Here is a 19,800-nt window from a genome sequence, read left to right as displayed (position 1 = left end):
AGAAATTGAAGTTGACCTAACGAAATGATGATTTTTCGGTAATTCCATTGCTCAGATTTGATTAGATCAAGATTAAGTTTGGATGCGAAATTACATGAACGTGGAAGAGATAGTTCATAACCCCTCTAATTGAAGTCAGTTTTCACTCTGTTAAATTCGATTTCCATCTTTTTACCAGCAGGAGCCATTGAAGAATGGGAATTAAGAATATAAAATTGCTGAGAAGGTGAATAAGAATGAAAATAAATAAAAGGAGAAAGGTAGAAGAGAATATATAGGAAAGAGCGACCGTTTTTCAAGATTTATTCTCATTAATGCGAAGAAATGAAAGGATGTGTCGAAAGATGAGTGGTAAAAAGGACACGCGTACATGAGGAGAGCTTAAAATAGGGAAAATTGTCGGCAAAGTAAAATGAAAAAAAGATAAAGCATGTGTGAATTACAAGAGGATAATTTCTCATATCGCTCACTCTGAAGAATAAGCACCATGAGAAGAGGCAACTGTAGGAGTTAAATATCGCACAAGTTAATAACTACGCGAAGTAAAGAATACAACCTAAGCGAAGGGCATCGCATACGGAAAAGTTGAGATGACACATCAGATCATGTCAACAAAGTCACGAGTAAAGTGTGAAGAATCATGCGAAGAAGTATGCTATGCGAAGATGAGCGATTGTATATGAGCGAATATGTCGCATAGTGATCCCGAAAAATAATGGGATTCTTAGCTGTCATCCACTATGTAAAATTCTATATAAAGGGGAGAGGTCATTTTTTCTAAGAGGATTCGAGGACAAGTCTTGCAAAGGAAATAGGAAGAGAGAGAAAGTGAGTTTAGGTTTCAAGTAGAATTGTTGTAATGCTTGAATCATTCTTATAAACATTCTTAATCTTTAATTAATAAAACAAGAATTCATAATGATAACCTAGAGATTGAATCAGTTATAGGGAAAGGAAATAGAAAGAGAGAGAAAGTGAGTTTAGGATTTAAGTAGAATTGTCGTAATGCTTGAATCATTCTTATAAACATTCTTAATCTTTAATTAATAAAATAAGAATTCATAATGATAATCTAGAGATTGAATCAGTTATAGTGGAGTATGGTCGTAAGATTTCTTACAACTACAGGATATGCATAGAACTATTTGGGTCAAGTTGTTTAGAGAAGCGGAAATTTCTGTGCCTAGTCTTATTTCACTCAACTCCCGTAGTTCTGTTCAAACAAGGATGAATTAAAAGAAATCAATTGAAAGCTGGAGGAAAGCAGGAAATGGTAAAATGTTTTATGTACTTTAATCACCTTTTACGTGCACTAATGATTACGATTTTTCTATGGCTGTATGTGATGCTTTGTTCAATATTCGAAACCTTAATGTTCAACCAAGTTTTACGTATCGTTACTCATTAACCGTTTTTGAACAATTTGATTTTCTTGAACAATATATTATTCATGATCGTCAATAATTACTATATGGAGATAGTATCTCATATCTTGTTTGACTAGGTATTACTATCTAGAAAACAGATTACATATTTAGCTAGATAATATCTCATTGACTTTATCTTCCTCATCTGTTCAGTCTTCACGGTAACCGTTCATGCGTAAATATATGAACGAGATATTCCAATAAAAGTTGGCTTTGAGCCTTTGAGAACTCAACTTTACAATCTCGTTGTGTTCTCTTTTTGGCCGGCTAGAGGATTATTTGTCAACTCTGTTTCAAGGTAAAAGCTAGGGTTATCTTCTCGATCCTTACATGCGTTCATATACTTATTTTGCTTTTGGTTGATTCATATATACATGCAGCGATTTGGAGTTTATTGGACTAAATCTTAATTAATGACTGTTTTCTTGTTTCTAGACACTTTATCTGCATGTTTTTGTTTGTTTTTTTTTTATATAATACAGTATGTTGTTGATCACGTACTATTTGTTCCATTCAATTCAGTATACATATGCTGATCCATCTGCGTAACTTGTCAGGCAAGCTCATCAGATATGAGGTTGATAGTTCAGATACCGTTCAGAGCCTTAAGTCTAAGGTTGAAGAGAGTGAAGGAGTTCCACCAGACCAACAACGTTTGATTTTTGCTGGTAAACAATTGGAAGATGGAAAAACTCTAGCCGACTCTAAAATTGAAAATCATTCTACTGTTGATCTTGTCCTTCGTCTACTCTCCTGCAAGGTCTGTCCGTGCAATATCAATCCCGAGAAGCAGATAGCCACACCTATAATTCAGGAAAACAAAACTGTAGATTCTATAAATTGGAATATGATGGTTGTTATTGAAGCTAAGAGTCATATTCATTCATGGGAAGGCGTAGGCGCAGCCATGGGTAAAAGATTCAAGTTTGCAGATGATTTCCATCTCCATCCACTTTCGGCTACTAGAGCTCTATTCGGCATTGAGAACACTAAAGAAAGAGAGTATTTCCTAAAGCAAGAACCTTGGTTTTTTTAGTACGTTCAATTCCAATTTTTCCCATGGTCATCTAGCATGAACCTACTCTCTCCAGCAGAGATAGTGGAGATGACAGCAAAGTGGGTGTTAGTGAAGGGAGTTCCTTTCTCTCTTTGGAATTCAGATATCTTTGAAACAATAGGAGCACAAGTCACTAGTCCAAAAGAGGTTATTAATCACGTTTTTATATGACAGATTAAGTACGTGAACAAATTATCACTAATAAATCCTGGGATATAAAAAGAAAAGAGTAGGATCCATTACTTAACACATAATAACCGTCATTTAAAGATGTAATAATTACTAGAATGCGTGATTTATAAAATAACAGTTCGAATCCGAAATATATTACACGTTATATACACCCAGTTCCGCATTTTTTTGCACCCCAAAAGTGGCTAGCCACTTTGTAAGGCCATATTCCTATAAGTCCAGAACTGGGTAGCCACTGGCTTATGTGTCGTACACAACTCACGTTTCACATGGTTTGGTATGGGCCCGATTCCATCAAGCCCTATATACTTGATGATGATTCAACTAAACTCTAGCCTTTTCTTCAAAAAAAAAAAACAAACTTAGATCCTGAAAAGTCTCGTCTTCGGTTCCTCCGAAAAGAAAAAACCCAAATTAAATCTTCTCTCGCCACTTCAATCATCAACTGATAGAAGGAAATCTCATTAAACCTTATCAATTTGTGTGTGCTCGATGTGTAATTGGTCTGTTTTATCTTTAAAACTCAAGTTTGTTAAATTTCGGAGTTAGGGTTTCTGAAATGTACGATGATAAGGTGATAGTCTAAATGGGTTATTTGAAGAACTATGATAAGGTGTCCAAATTTCTTATTTGATCTTCATATTCTTTATTTAACAGTGACTAGGATTCCATCTATAGAGAACCAATTGATGGGGTTTATTTTCCTTGTTTTTGCTCAAATCTGTTTTTTTTTTACTCAGATTTGTTCAAATCTGTTGTTACCACTTTATATATTCCATCACTTACTTGCATTCCTCCTCTTTACTCATTGACAAGGAATAATACATCAAGCTTCTTTAAAGGTTAATTTCATCATCTGTTCTGTTTTCTATGTAAAAGTCCGATGTAGAACTCATGTTATCTGATTTGGTTATGAATAAACTGATGAATATGTGCAAAGTGTTTGGTGAAATGCATCAACAAAATGGAATTATTTTATGAGCACCTGTATTTTAAATTACAAAGCATATTTTTTTTTATTCTTCTCAGTTTTGTAATCATCTTTACACAAGTAGGACAACTTGGCTGATATTAGTCAGTGATCTTGTGAAAGACAACATTACAGTTTTGAGAACTCTTACTGTTAGAACATGAGTGGTAATCGACTGGTTATGCCTCTCAAATTCGAGTTCATAGCCACTTAATCTAGCACCACCACCATGACACCACAATACCAATACCATGGCAACCACCTTTACCATAATACAACAGCACCACGACCACTACCATATCACTAACCACCTGTCCAAAACATCAACACCACCACTGCAGAAATGTTATTAACTTAGAAACTTAGACGCCATCTTTTGGTATGTGGCGGTGGTGATGTGGGGGTGATGCAGTAATGCTGCCGTTGGTGGTATTAAGGAATTTAATCTCATTGATGTTATGTCCCTTTGAACTGCCTAAGAGAACAATCTTGGATGTTTGTAGATTATGTCTCTTATTCATAGCTAGCAGCTGATTGAAACTTAGGTGCCCATCTTTTGGTATACTGATGTAGCACAACTATGATCGTAGGTGATTCTTACAAGCTTTGGCACCAATTCCTGCTGCAAACTTGCTTTGTGATTTTGTTGAGGCACTTGTTCTTTCAGATATACCCATGATGACTATAAGACATAGCTTCATTGTTTTCACCTGACTCATCTCTTTGTTTCATGTTTTAGTATTGAGTCTGCCAATGATTTATGATCTTAGCTAACGGTTACAAAGCCAGTGTTTCAAGTATCAGCCTCATTTGCTTCATAATCTTAACAATGTACATTAATGGATTGCCTGTTCTCCTTGTTTTCCAGAGTGCTTCCTAAGGACTCACTCGCCAACTGTGAGGTTTCATTGGATGATCTTTGAGGCAATGAGGATCAAGTGTGCAAGAAGTTCAGACTTAGCGTTGAGGATGTTAAAAGAAAGAATGTTCTTACCAATTTCTCGGTAAGTAACAATCTACAATTCCGTCTCTTATTAATGATTTATTTTGATACATATATTTATAATTGTTTGATTCAGGGAATGGATTTTACCACAGACAAGTTGAGATCTCTTGTAAGAAAGTGGCAGACATTGATTGAAATGCATATTGATGTCAAGACAACAGACAACTTCACCTCGAGGACATTCTGCATTAGATTCACCAAGCAGCGAGACAAACAAGTCAAGAGAACCTGTTATGCCCAATCTAGCCAGATTCGAGAGGTGAAGTTATGTCTTTCGATTTCAACGTTTTCTCAAGATTGTTTCATCGTTCTGCCGTATATTCACCAAGCAGTCAGACAAACAGGTCAAGAGAATCTGTTATGCTCAATCTAGCCAGATTCGAGAGGTGAAGTTGGGTCTTTCGAATTCAACATTTTCTTATCATTTCATGTGATTCATGTGTGTAAGATTCTTTTGTAACCCTATTGGAAGAATAGGGAAATCATGGTAAACCAACATTTTCTTATTATTTCCTGATTGTATCATCTGTACTTTGTGTTGTCAGATTCTTCACAAGATGGATGAAATCATGGTAAACCTGGCCTCTTCATGTGATCTTAAAGAATTGGTGGCAAAATTTATCCCTGAGATGATTGGAAAGGATATTGGGAAGGCTACATCAAGCATTTACCCATTGCAGAATGTGTTCATTAGGAAGGTCGTGATCATAAGTTTGATAAAATTATGAATGCAAGTGCTATGTTATGCGAAATGGAAGGAGTACTTGGAGATATTGCAAGAGATGACAAGACTAAGTGGCCAAAAACTTATGTAAATCTTGTAGGAGAGCTACCAAATTAGAGTGGAAAGATTAGGTGACAATCTTAGTAGATGGATTTCAGTTTTAATGTTTAGTATGCAATTCTAGGTTTCTATAATTTGTCTTTCAGTTTGTATTTAGAGATTCTATGTGTTGAATGTTTTTTTTAATATTAATATAAAGTTCTTTAAATTGCAACTAGAATTTAAACCGTTGCATTTAATATTTTGTTTTCAGAACTAGGGGAAAATTTTGTCTCAGATTCAACCAACTTCTGAATCACCCGATCTGAATACTAATTTCTAAATCGCTATATCTGAATACTAATGTTTGAATCAGTAGACTGAATGATGACAGAGCATTTACATAGGACAGACATCAACTGTTATTAAATTTAACATATGATAACTGTGATACTAAATAATAAAGTATGTCCGTGAGTTAAAGTCACATACTTTATTTGTGATAGTTAAATGACGTTTTCGATTCGTTATTTATAAAGAGTCACACCAAATAAATAACGGTTCGAATGACAGATGAAAACCGTGATAAACTATTTTTTATAACAGATTTCATGTGTCATTTATAAGCCCTTCTGGACTAGTGTGTGGCGGCCTGCTTGAGGTTTCCCATTTCACAAAATCCGGGATAAACTTATCTGCCATTAAACTAAGGGTCAAAGGACCTCTACTGAGTGATGCTTTTACAATTCAAGTTAACCACAGGCCTGTGCCGTGCATTGCTTTCGTTAGTTGGCTGGTGTAGTTTTTGGCATTGCTGCCGACTACTTTTTCTTTTTCCAATCATATTTTTGGAAGACAGCACCCAGACTCACCCAGACTAGTACATAATAGGGATTTTTAGAAGTGGAGGGAAGATCCATGAACACTCTTAGATGGACAAGGTCGGACAAGATTTGCGCAATTTTCTCCGCCAAACCCAAACGATAATGAATTTAAGTCTAATATTTTGATGGTATATTCTTCTTATAAGACTCAAAATTAACGTTGAATTAAGATCAGTAGATGGTCAGGTTTGCCATCTCGAATTGCATTCATTTTTGGTAGGAATATAAAGTCTTATAATAGGAACATATCACTAAAATATTAGACTTCAATTTATTGTCATTTGAGTTTGCCGGAAAAAATGGCACAAATCTTGTCCGACCTTGTCCATCTAAGATTGTCCATGGATCCTCCCTCCTCTTCTAAAAATCCCTATTATGTACTAGTCTGAGTGAGTCTGGGCGTTGTCTTCCGAAAATATAATTGGAAAAAGAAAAAGTAGTCCGCAACCAGATTCGTTGTGTTTTGGAGAGAAAATGGCGCAAATTTGGTCCGATCTTGTTCATCTAAGAGTGTTCATGGATCTCCCTCTTTTTAAAATAGATTTTGGGCGAAAGCAGAGTCAATGACAACAAGCTGGTAATAGCTCGGCAGGTTAAGGCGTGTGGTTGTTAACCATAAGGTCACAGATTCACACTCACAGGTTCAATCCCTGTTTTCAGCTAGCACTATAATTTTTGTCTATGGTTCTGGCGAGAACTACAAATTTTTTCTATTTTTCGTGTCCATGAAAGCGAAAATTATAATTTTCCACTACAATTTTATTAGGCTCGAATGGTAGCCTTTGGTGGGAGAGCAGAAATGAGAGAAGTAAGAGTTTTCTTGTCGTTCTTTTCTGGTCTTAGGCTAGTGGAGGCAGCAAAAAAGAAAAAAAAAGTGAAACAAGAATAACAAATACATTTCATCACAGAATCAAGATTATTAATTCCATTTAGCTAACAGTAGGAAGTAGGAACAACCATAGACAAGTGCAGAAACAGATTTGTCGTGTTTAAGAAAGAGAATTGGTAATCAAAATAACAGAAAGTAGGCTCCTCATTTCCTTCATGCGTTTCTTGTGTTCTGATTTACAATGTTCTTTCTTGTGTTTCTTGTTTTTTGATTTACCTTGAGAGTGGGGTTTCATATTTACTACAGAGTTGTTATAAATCAAACAGTTTTTGTTTTTTTTACTATTGTGGCGTGTAATTTATTTAACTCATTATCAGTGATGGTGTTTTGAGAGTATCAGAGCTAGAATATCCCAGCTGGTTGTACCGTTTAGCTGTTTTCACAATGCCTAAAGATCTTACAAATAAAATGGATAGCATTCAGATGAATTTTTGGTGGGGGAAAAAAGAGTCTGGAAATGGTTATTATCCTAAGGGTTGGAGGGATATTGCTTTACCCAAAGAGTTAGGGGGTCTCAATATTAGAAGAACTGATCTGCTAAACTTGTCCTTGTTGACTAAGCTAGCTTGGAGGTTGATTACTAATCCTGATCAACCCTGGGCTGTTATTATGAGCGAAAAATAGTTCCATGATACTAATCCTTTAACTGGTGCAGTTAGCAAACAAGGCTCTTGGATTTGGCAAGGTATTTGTACAGGTTTGAATATAATTAGGAAAAATTACATATGGGAAATAGGAGATGGCTCATCAGTGAACATATGGAAGGACACTTGGATTCCTAATATGCATAAACCACCATCTAGCCAGTTTTACTCTTCTAATATGACAACTGTGAGTCAGCTTATAGACCATGATTCTAAAACCTGGAAATCTGAAACTTTGAATGAATGTCCTGTTTGATGAAAACACCGTGAAATAGATTACTAACATTAGAATCCTTATTGCAGGTAAGGATAAGTTAAGGTGGGAGCCATCTAGTAATGGATCTTTTACTATTAAGTCTGCTTACAACTCTATTCTGAAGGATAGCCTAGCTAAAAGCCTACTAAGAACAATCTTAATATATGTTGGAAATCATTCTGGAGATATAAACTTCCCCCAAGAACGCAACATTTTATGTGGAAATTTATCCATGGTTGTATTGCTACTAAGTCTAGACTTTCTAGGTTCACTAGACATCAGAACAGTAGTTGTGCTCTCTGCAATGGTAGCACTGAAACCTTACAACATCTGTTTTACGATTGTCAGACAGGTTTGGGACACTGTTAATCTGAGCTTATCTAGAAATCTTCAAAATAAAGAGATACATATATGGATTTGTAGTTTTTTCTTGAAAGCAAACATGTCTATGCATAAGGATTTTAGCTTGTATGAAATTTATAGTTTTATCCTCTGGCTGACCTGGAAAACCGGATGTGATAAAATCTTCGATAATAAAGATTTTCATAGTACTTCTGTGGCTAACAACATTATCATGCAAATTGGAGAATGGACAAGAGCTAAAACTTTACAAGCAACTAGTAGTAGCTCTGTAAGCATAGTAGAAAAGATTTGGAAAGCACCGGTGAATGGAACACTCAAAATAAATTTTGATGCCTCCCATATTGATAAATCAGTACTGTCATGATGGGGTCTAATATGCAGAGATTTTGCAGGGAACAGTTATGGACTGCGAGGAGGTGCACATATAGCCATTGATCCAGAACAGGCTGAAGCACAATCTCTTCTAGAAGCAGTACAATGGGCGTTAAGGAATGGTTGGAGAAGGATTCACTTAGAGGGAGATTGTCAGAATGTGATAGCGGCAGTTAATGGAATTTCCACGAGAATAAAATGGACAACAACTAATCTAGTACAAGATACTTTGGTTTTATTAAATTCTTTTGATTACTGGGTATGCACTTATGTACACAGAGATGCAAATCACATTGCAGACTCTGTAGCTAAATACGCAAGAACCCAAGTTATTTGTTTTTGCTGGCTAAATAACATTCATGGATCGATCAATCAGCTTATCCAACAGGATAAAAACAATTTGTAATTTTGATTCTCAATAGAAGCTTCCTTTCCTATTTAAAAAAAAAAAAAAAAAAAAAGCTGGTTGCACCGTGTCATTTTAAGAGTTTCTACACTGTTCTTCTGTAGCAGGACTAGATGGCCGAGGCTGATTGATTTTCTCATCGGTATACCACTTACAGAAGAGCTAGAAATTTATGACGCTTATAGCAGGTTGTATTTGGAAAAGCAAACTGCTGATTACCATTGTCATTTATTGTTGCGAAAATTGGACTTACTCATTGTGATTTTACCCGACACCAATAAATGGTTCCCTCTACGATGACTTGAAGCGTATTTGTGAGACTGACCTTGGAGTTATTGTTCCAAGTGATGCCTAAGAAAGCATTCTTTTAATATGAGCAAACAATACCCAGCAAATGTAGCCCTTAAGATAAATGTGAAGGTTGGTGGATGAAATACTGCGCTTGTTGATGCATTGTCAAGGACTCAAGGCATGTCGCAGGTGGGATTGTTCTATATACGATTTGTAAGTCTGTTTTACTTTCTCTGGAATTCAGCTGTCTCCAATTTGAAGAAAATGAAAAAGGACAACGTACCAAGTCAGATAGCGTGGTTTCTGCTGACTCGTCTGAATGTCGTTCTTCTTCTGCTGCTTCGTAACGATTCTCAAGTCATGTGGCTGTTAACAACAAGGTCACAGACTCACACTCAGTGTAGTGGCATAAAACCACACACTACATCCAATGGTGTAGAAGATGAATTGACACTACGTAAAGATGCACAAACAAACATAGACACAAAGATATACGTGGTTCGGTATGATAAGCTACGTCCACGGGGTGAAACGATGAATGTTATGATTTCTTTTCTTTGATTACAAGGTGTTCTCTCCTTCTCCAACGTTGTAACTCTCAAACTCTCAAATGTAGTGTCTAGTTTCTGTCCCTTTCCTCTTCTCTCTCGATCAGCCCTTGTATTAATAGGCCAAGGTCGAAACATAACAGAATTACAGTGTTGGTCACATTACATCAGTTTAGATGTTCCCTATCGGGCCTGTGTTGGCGCTCGCGCATCTTTCTGGTATGGCTGATAGAGTCTTGGTCTTTGATAGTTCTTCACCCGAGGCCGAGTCCTGATCGTCTGGTTGACACGATGTCGCCCTTCTTTCTTATCGTCCCATTGTTTGACCAGCTCCCTTTGTCAGACCGAGTGCTTTCTGATCGTCCGTCCGACTTGTCAGAGGATAAGGATCACGTCCCATCTGACAACTGTAGGGCCATCACGTCAGACCCACGTGACACCTCGCTCTTTGCGCTATTTGGTTCTATCCTGTGCTTCGCCGCTCTTTCCTCTTCGGTGTATCATAGCTTAGGATCTTGCAACCTAGCCCCGTGGATTATTTACACCTACACTCAAGAAAAGAAAAAAGTGCAGGATCGATTTCCACCATCTGATTACCGCTCGTGACGAGTGCCATATTCTTAATAGAATCGGGCTATAGCCCATTTAAAAATTAAACGGAAATTAAAAGGCGATATTGAAGTGTCGGGTGCATACTCGTTATAGAAATCGGACTATGCCCTTTTTAGGAAACACGAGTCATGCGAGTGTGCGACAAAAACCGAGATCTGTTTGTTTTTCAGGAATCAGAACACACCTCCACAACGAATATTCCGCAACTCCAGTTCAAGGTAAGCTAGGGTTTACCTACTCGATCCGCTTGAATATTAATCTACTTCTTGCGCATTTGGTTGATTCAAGTATGCATCGATTATAATATTAGTTACTGTTCGTTTTTACAGATGCAGATCTTTATAAGAGACATGGCTACCCGGCAGTCTGCTGGCGCGACCTTTGTCCTTTGATGTAGAGAGTTCAGACACTGTTGAGAGCCTTATGTCAAAGGTTGAAGACAGGGTAGGACTTCCGGCACACTTGCAGCGTTTGATTTATTCGTGTGAGCAGTTTCAAAAAGGAAAAACTCTAGCCGACTATAATATTAGGAGGCACTGTGAAGTACAGCTTCTTCTTGGTGTAGTCTCCTGCGGGCCCTGTACGGTCTGCACTACCCGTGAGAAGAAGATATCGGCATCTAGGGTAAGAAAGAAGATAGGATTAGCTTCTTAACCTTTACTATATGCTTTCGTATAGTTATTTTGCTTTTGGTTGATTCATATATATGTAGCTATTAGGACTTGATTATACTAAATATTAGTTCATGAATGTGTCCTTGTTTCTAGATACCGTATGTTTATCCTTTGATTGTATGTTGTTAATCGTTATTTGTTCCATCGAATTCAACATACATGCAGATGCAGATCTTTGTAAGGAGCTTATCTGGCAAGACCCTTATCTTTGATGTTGAGAGTTCAGACACTGTTAGGAGCCTTAAGTCTAAGGTTGAAAACAGGGATTGAATTCCGCCAGACGAGCAACGTTTGATTTATGCTGGTGAACAGTTGAAAATGGAAAATCTCTAGCTGAATATAATATTGAGAATCATTGTACACTTCATCTTTCCCTTCGTCTGCGCTCCTGCAAGGTCTGTCCGACCTGGGCTACTACTCCTGCCAAGAAGGTATCCGCATCTAGGGTAAGAAGCTAGGGTTAGCTTCTTAATCCTTATTATATTCTTTCGTATAGCTATTTTGCTTTTGGTTCATTCATATATATATATATAGCTATTAGGACTTGATTATACTGAATACTAGTTCATGAATGTTTTCTTGTTTCTATATGTGCATGTGTTTGAACATGTTTATCCTTTGATTGTATGCTGTTGATCGTTATTTGTTCCCTTGAATTCAATATACATGCAGATGCAGATCTTTGTAAGAAACCTACCTGGCAATTACCTTGCCTTTGATGTTGAGAGCTCAGACACTGTTGAGAGCCTTAAGTCAAGGTTCAAGACAGGGAAGGAATTCCGCCAGACGAGCAACGATTGCTATATGCTGGTAAACAGTTGAAAAATGGAAAATCACTAGCTGATTATAATATTAGGAATAATTGTACAGTTCATCCTGTCCTTCGTCTGCTCTCTGAAAGGTCTGTCCGACCCGCACTACCCCTGAGAAGAAGATATCCGCATCTAGGGTAAGAAGCTTGGGTTACCTTCTCGATCTTTATTATCTGCTTTCGTATACTTTTTTGCATTTGGTTGATTCATACATATAAATATGCAGCCAGTGATACGAAGTTGATTATACTAATCAATTTTTTGTTGTTTCCAGATTTTTATCTATGTGCATGCCTTTGGTTCTATGTTGTTGATCACAATTTGTTCCATTCAATTTAAATGCGCAGATGAAGATCTTTATAAATAGATTTTATGGGAATTATTTTAAAATACCACATTTTGACTTTGGGTCCCATAAAATGGTATACCTTTGCATTTGGAGCCTAACTTTGTCCAGCTTTGAGTTTGGGTCCCGGTCAAAGATTGACTATTCTTGACCATCCAACAATCAGTTAAATATGAGATATTTTAACAAAAATAAAACGTTTTCGTTAGTCATTTCACTGTCTTGGATAACTTGGTAGAGTTAGTAAATAAATAAAAAGTAATATTTTCGTTAAAATAACTCATATTTAACTGATTGTTGGATGGTCAAGAATAGTCAACCTTTGATCGGGACCCAAACTCAAAGCTGGACAAAGTTAGGCTCCAAATGCAAAGGTATACCATTTTATGGGACCCAAAGTCAAAATATCCCTTACTGTTAAAGTTTCATAAAATACCATCAACTTTTGGAATTTTCATAACATACCATTACCATTAATACTTCCATCTAAGCTCACCAAAAAAGTCAGAATTCAATTGACTTAAGTCCGGGTTCCACTTAGAATTATCTAATTATCCTCGTCAACAATCAAATGATTTAATTGGTTTGATTTTGAATTACGTCATACTAATTATTTATTAAATGATTTCTCGGATTAAATACAATTCATTTTTGGATTTTATTGATAAATGTATCTATATTTTGGGATTAGAAGAAGTTTTTAAAATTCTAATTTGAAGTATTTATCAATATTTAGATTTGATAAGTATTTTTCTTTTTGTTTTATGAATCAGCCGTTGCCTACTCTTCCTGTTGCTGATGAGATCAAAAGGGGAGTTGATGATGAAAACAAGAAGAAGCAGAAGAACCCACTGGAATTGGATGTGTACTATCGAGGAATGTTGAAAACGGAGTTATGCAATAAATGGTATCTGTTAGAAATTCATGGGCCTAACTAACCTCGAAAATCGGCTTGCAAGGTTAGGGTTGTCCATGGCTTATTAAGCATGGAATCTAGGTTTTTCTAGACGATGTGGTACTATTTAACACCCTCCCTCAACGACTAGGGCTACACTGAACTGATGGGTATGACAGTCGCTGACTGGGCTACACAGACGGGTATGATATGAAAGCCGCTGACTGGGCTACACTGATGGGTGGTACGGAAACCAGGGACACACGGATGGACATGGATGCGTTGAGAGGGGTCTGGCTCTGATACCATGTTAGAAATTCATGGGCCTAACTAACCTCGAAAACCGGCTTGCAAGGTTAGGGTTGCCCATGGCTTATTAAGCATGGAATCTATGTTTCCCTAGACGATGTGGTACTATTTAACACCCTCCCTCAACGACTAGGACTACACTGAATTGATGGGTATGACAGCCGCTGACTGGGCTACACTGACGGGTATGATACGAAAGCCACTGACTGGGCTATAGGATGGACATTGGTACGTTGAGAGGGGTCTGGCTCTGATACCATGTTAGAAATCCATGGACCTAATTAACCTCGAAAACCGGCTTGCAAGGTTAGGATTGCCCATGGCTTATTAAGCATGAAATCTAGGTTGCCCTAGACGATGTGGTACTATTTAACAGTATCAAACAGGTGTATGCCAATATGGGAACCACTGCCGATTTGTGCATGGAATTCATGAACTTCGTCCTGTAATTCGTCATCCTAGATATAAAACCAAGGTTTGCAGAATGGTTCTATCCGGAGGTACCTGTCGATATGGTCATCGCTGTCATTTTCGGCATGCCCTCAGTTATCAAGAGAAGCGTACTTGTATTACTCCATCCACTACAAGAAACTTAGCCTATTGTAGCAGCCAATGATTATGGCACAAGCCCCAATTTGTCCCTCAATTTTTTTGTCTACTAGAGCCGCAACAACCTGTAAGGCAAGAATTCCATCTCAGCACTTGGTCTTTATTACTATGGCAAGAGTTACTGATTTGCCGCACACTCTTTTTATATTATTGTTAAAGTTGTATGGAAAAAGGTTACTTTCCGACAGTAAATGGTAGCTTTTAGGCTGCAATTGGGAAATACCTACACTAAAATTTTCGTTTTGCAGCATGTATATTCAAGATGTTAACATTGTAGTGATCTTTATTTAGAACGAGTGACTGTGGGATTTCTGATATTAATATTGTTCATGTCGGCATGGTCTTTTAATGCCGACCGTTAAAATCGCCATGGTTTTCTGGACTTTTAATTAGAAGTTAAATAACGCTTACGTGGACTGATATAACTAGAATAAATGTTTGGTTGTATGTACAGTCTCTGTCACTATATTAGTGTGTACGCAAACCTTGGTGCGCACTAATCCATAATCCTGATTTCATTTATAAACATCTCAATCTTCCCATAAAATAAACAAAACTACTAGAGTTATCTTCCAGAATTTGAGTTACGAAAACTATATGTACCATGCAAACGTAAGTTATGCATCATTGAAATCACTGAAATCATCATCGTACACAAAAAAAAAGTATGTGTGCGATAAGGTATTGAAACAGATTCAGAGTTGTACTAAGGTATCAGAAAATCAGTAGTTTATGATTATTGTTAGGGAAATGCTAGAAAACGCGCTTAATTCACGCGGCTTCACGCCTTCCATCGTGGCAGCAACGATGTGGAGTTTTTCTGTTTTACACGTCACTGATGAGTAGGTTAGAGAGAGAAAAAGTAAATCTAAATCTGAGCCGTTCATTGAAAATTGAAATTAAAGTGAATCTTTCTTTCCCTCCCTCGACAACATCAAATACCGCGAAAATAATTGACCCTAATCTTCTCCTCAAAACTTAGAGAGTTAGAACACCAAAAACATAACATACAGCAAATTCAGTAGCAGATCTCTCTAAATTTTCTCCAATTTGATACGAACAATCATGTAAGTTACTCATATCATATGTTTTTTACCCTAATTTTCGCAACTGTAACATTTTGTTTGCGTATTTATACTGTTGAATCTGAGATTTTTACTTGATTTGTTAAAATCTTTTTGGATTTTGGTTTTAAATTTGTCTGAAAATCTTTGTGTTGCTTCTTATTGTATTAAGAGGGAAAAGAGCAATACTAATTTGTCTTAATTTTAGTGGTTGTTGATAGATGGTTATGGAAAATAGAGAAGTAAATGTCGATGACATTAACACTGATTTGTATGAGGAGGATGATGAGGATGCTGATTATAATGCAGATGAGCTCGATGAGAGTAGTGAGAATGATGCGGAGTATGCGGATGAGGAATACGATGAGAATCCTGAAATCTGCATTGGTAAGATTTTTGATACACCTCTTGAGGTAGCTGAAGCATATAGAAAATATGCAAAATCATTTGGTTTTGCTATGAGGAAGAAAACCCAACGAAAGAATACTCAGGGAATTCTTAGATGTGTCACTTATTGTTGTAATCGACAAGGAAAGTTCAAATCCAGATCTTTCAAACCTGCAAGACCTAGCAAGACGTACCGGTTTGGGTGCTTAGCTTCAGTTACTGCAAGATTGAATAATGACGACAAATGGGAGGTATCTCAATTAATTGTTATGCACAATCACCCTATTAACGTTGAGAATGCTCGACATTATCATTGTCATAGGTTTATTAGTCCACATGTTAAACATAAGATACTAATTACAATGATCAATCAGGGATTAAGGTTGCTAAAACCTTTCAGTCTGTGTCAAACGAGCATGGAGGAATTCCTAATGTCAGGTGTAGTGAAAGGGATATAAGAAATGCAGTTAAAGAACTAAGGAAACTGAGACTTGGGGATGGAGATGCACAAGCTATGTGGAATTATTTTTCTAGGAAGAGCGAAGAGAATTCTAACTTTTATTTCAAGGTGGACGTAGATGAAGATGGGAAGTTGAAAAATGTATTTTGGGCAGATGCTTGGTGTTAGAAATAATGTGGTCAACGCTGGTCCTAGTAACCTTGACTTTAGTCATGTCCTATCTGTCAGTGACAGTTGTTCTAACTGTATTAGTCCTTTCCTCTCTCTGTATTAATAATGTCCGTAAACAGTTTGTGTTGGTTAACCAAGAACTTATCTTCTTTTCTTTACCTACACCATTCTTTCATGGTATTAGTCGCTTGACTCGATCCAATCCTTTCAACAATTCAATAACACCGATCAATTAAACATTAAATATCAATTCAATATCAAATTTACATCAATTAAACATTGATTTTTTTTAGGTCTTTTTCATCAAATCAATATCAGTCTTTTGTTCTTCAATATCTTGTTTTCAGATCTATTTTCTTGGTTGATTCTTCACTGGCGACAACAAGAAGTATGGCGAATCAACAACAAAATCACGATTTCACTCAAAATCCTTGGGGATCTATTTCAAATTCTTCTGTTGCTGCTTCTACATCTGATTCTTCATTGAATTTTTCTTTACCTTTCACCAACATCTCTAATTTTGTCTCCTCTAAACTTACTGGTGATAATTACCTTCTTCGGTGAGATCAATTTTAGTCAATTCTTATTTCCACTGATTTTTATGGTTATGTTGATGGGGAAATTCAAGAACCGCCTCAAGAAGTTTTTACTGATGGATCTGCTTCTGTCAATCCAATATGGTTACATTGGCGCAAAGTTGATCGACTTGTAGCTAGCTGTCTCAAAGCTACGTTTACTGAGACTATTTCAGGTGATCTTCTTAGCCTTTATTCTGCTCGTGATATTTGGTTATTTTTACAGACAAGTTTCTGTAATCAATTTACTGCTCGTCGAAGTATGCTTCGAAATCAGTTACATGGAATTCGTAAGGGAAATCTCTCTATTCTTGTTTATCCACATAATTTCAAGAATATTGCTGATTCATTATCTGCTATTGGTGAACGAGTTAGTGAAACAGATCTTACAATGTATGTGCTTAATGGATTAGGAAGATCTTATGATAACTTTGTTATATCTGCAAATAATCGAGAAACACCGTTTACTTTTACTGAATTGAAACCGAGATTACTCAATCATGAGCAGTGGTTACTTGAACAAGAACAAAATAATTCAATGACTTTGGATTCACAGCGTCCTTCAGCCTTTTATAGTAGGAATGTTCATCATTCTGGTGGTAGCAAAGGAAAACCAAGAAATTCATCACATAACTTTGTGCATAGTGAATTTTATTCTGGTTCTTCATCACAAGATGGTATTGCCGGTGCTTCGCATAACACATCACACAATTTTATGCATAGTCATTTTCACCCTGGTTCTTCATCACAAGGTGGTAATTCTGGTGCTCAAAATGGCTCTGCTCATCATGGCTATGTTTATGTTGTGTCTGCTTCACCATCTCTTTGGCATGATAGATTAGGTCATCCCTCTACCAAAATTGTTCAATTATTGCATAAATCAAATCAGATTGTCTTAGACTCTCCTTTATCTTCAGCTGTGTGTGATTCTTGTCAACTTGCTAAAAGCAAAAGGTTACCTTTTTCATTTTCTTCGACACATTCTCTTGCACCTTTGTCGCTTATTAATTGTGATGTATAGGGTTCATCCCCTGTAACTTCTCTTTTAGGATATCAATATTACATCATTTTCATTTATGACTTTAGGATATTCAATTGGATTTATCCAATGCATTTGAAATCAGATGCTCTTCAATGTTTTACTCATTTTAAAAATCTTACTGAGAATATGTTTTCTACTAAAATCATTTCTTTTCAAACTGATGGTGCTTCAGAATTAGTAAAAGGTCCTTTTAAAACTTTTCTTGTCACACATGACGTTCAACTTAGGATTTCATGTCCTAAGACAGCTGAGAATAATGGTATTACTGAACGAAAACATCGGCATGTTACAAAAATGGGAAATTCTTTATTGTTTAAAGCTTCATGTCCCAAGGATTTTGGTTTGATGCTTTTGCTACTGCCTCCTATCTTATCAACAGAACTCCCACAAAATTGTTAAATTTTAAATCTCCTTTTGAGGTTCTTTTCAAGACAACTACTGACTATTCTTTCATTAAGCTTTTTGGCTCGACTTGTTATCCTTTTTTAGGATATTTTAGAACTGATAAATTGTCTCCCAGATCTGTCAAATGTGTTTTCATTGGCTATAGTGTTCTTCATAAATGTTATAAGTGCTATAATCCACTCTCTAAGAAAACTCATATTTCACACCATGTGATCTTTGATGAAACTCAACTATATTTTAATTCCTTATCACCATCTACTGTTGAGGAATGTGTAATTGTTTCTACTCTTTATCCTACTACCTCTATTGTTACTAGATCCAGTAATGGGTTTTCAAAGCCAACAAAATTTCTTGATCACATTACAATTCTCTCTGTTAAGCCTCCTCTTTGCTCTGCATTTGTATCTTCTTCAAGAAGCTGTTCAGCTCCCTGATTGGTTAGACTCTATGAAAAAGGAAAAGACTGCTTTAGATGAAAATGGAACTTTGGACTTGGTGTCTCCTACTCCTGAAATGAATATTCTTGGATGCAAATGGGTCTACAAGGTTAAGTTAAATGCAGATGGTAATGTGGGTAGATGTAAATCTCGACTTGTTGCAAACGGTTTTAATCAGTTAGATGGTATTGATTTTTCGGAAACCTTTAGTCCAATAGTTAAATCGACAACTATCAGGATTGTTCTTACTTTAGCAGTTACCTGTAATTGGCATATCAAACAGTTAGATGTATATAATGCGTTCCTTCATGGAGATTTGAAAGAAGATGTCTACATGCAACAACCTCCAGGTTTTGTTGATCCATAGTTCCCAAATCATGTTTGTCACTTGAAAAAGAGTCTTTATGGCTTGAAACAAGCACCAAGACAATGGTTTTCTAAGCTTAGTGCTTTTCTTCTATCTGTTGGTTTTGTTAAATCTGTGAATGATCATTCCATTTTTATTCTTCACACTGCTAAAGATATTCTGGTCTTACTTCTTTATGTCGATGATATTATCCTAACTGGAAATTATGCATCTTTACTGAACAAGTTGATTGCTTCTCTAAAGTCTTCTTTTGCTATGAAAGAGTTAGGGGATTTGAGTTATTTCTCAGGTATTGAGGCTACTAGAAAATCATATTCCTTAACTTTGTCTCAGAATAAATATACTCTAGAACTATTAGAGAAAGATAATATCTTGGATTGTAGACTATGTGATACTCCAGTGGCAAAAACTTCTAGAGCATCCATACATGATGAAACCTTGTTGTCAGATCCACTTGAGTATAAGACTTTAGTAGGAGGGCTTAAATACTTAACCCATACTCGACCTGATATTTGTTTTGGAGTGAACTATGTGAGCCAGTTCATGCATGATCCTAAAGAATGCCAT

General features: G+C 36.5%; 1 pseudogene; it reads left to right on the top strand.

Annotated features, from left to right (window-relative positions):
* Positions 1-19,800, top strand: part of LOC113271927 — a 170,324-nt pseudogene that overhangs the window by 126,959 nt on the left and 23,565 nt on the right.

Source organism: Papaver somniferum, chromosome 4 (genome assembly GCF_003573695.1).
Source record: "Papaver somniferum cultivar HN1 chromosome 4, ASM357369v1, whole genome shotgun sequence".
In the NCBI taxonomy this organism is placed as follows: domain Eukaryota; kingdom Viridiplantae; phylum Streptophyta; class Magnoliopsida; order Ranunculales; family Papaveraceae; genus Papaver; species Papaver somniferum.
Note: the sequence above shows the minus strand (reverse complement) of the source record. Positions and strands in the feature narration are given on the sequence as shown.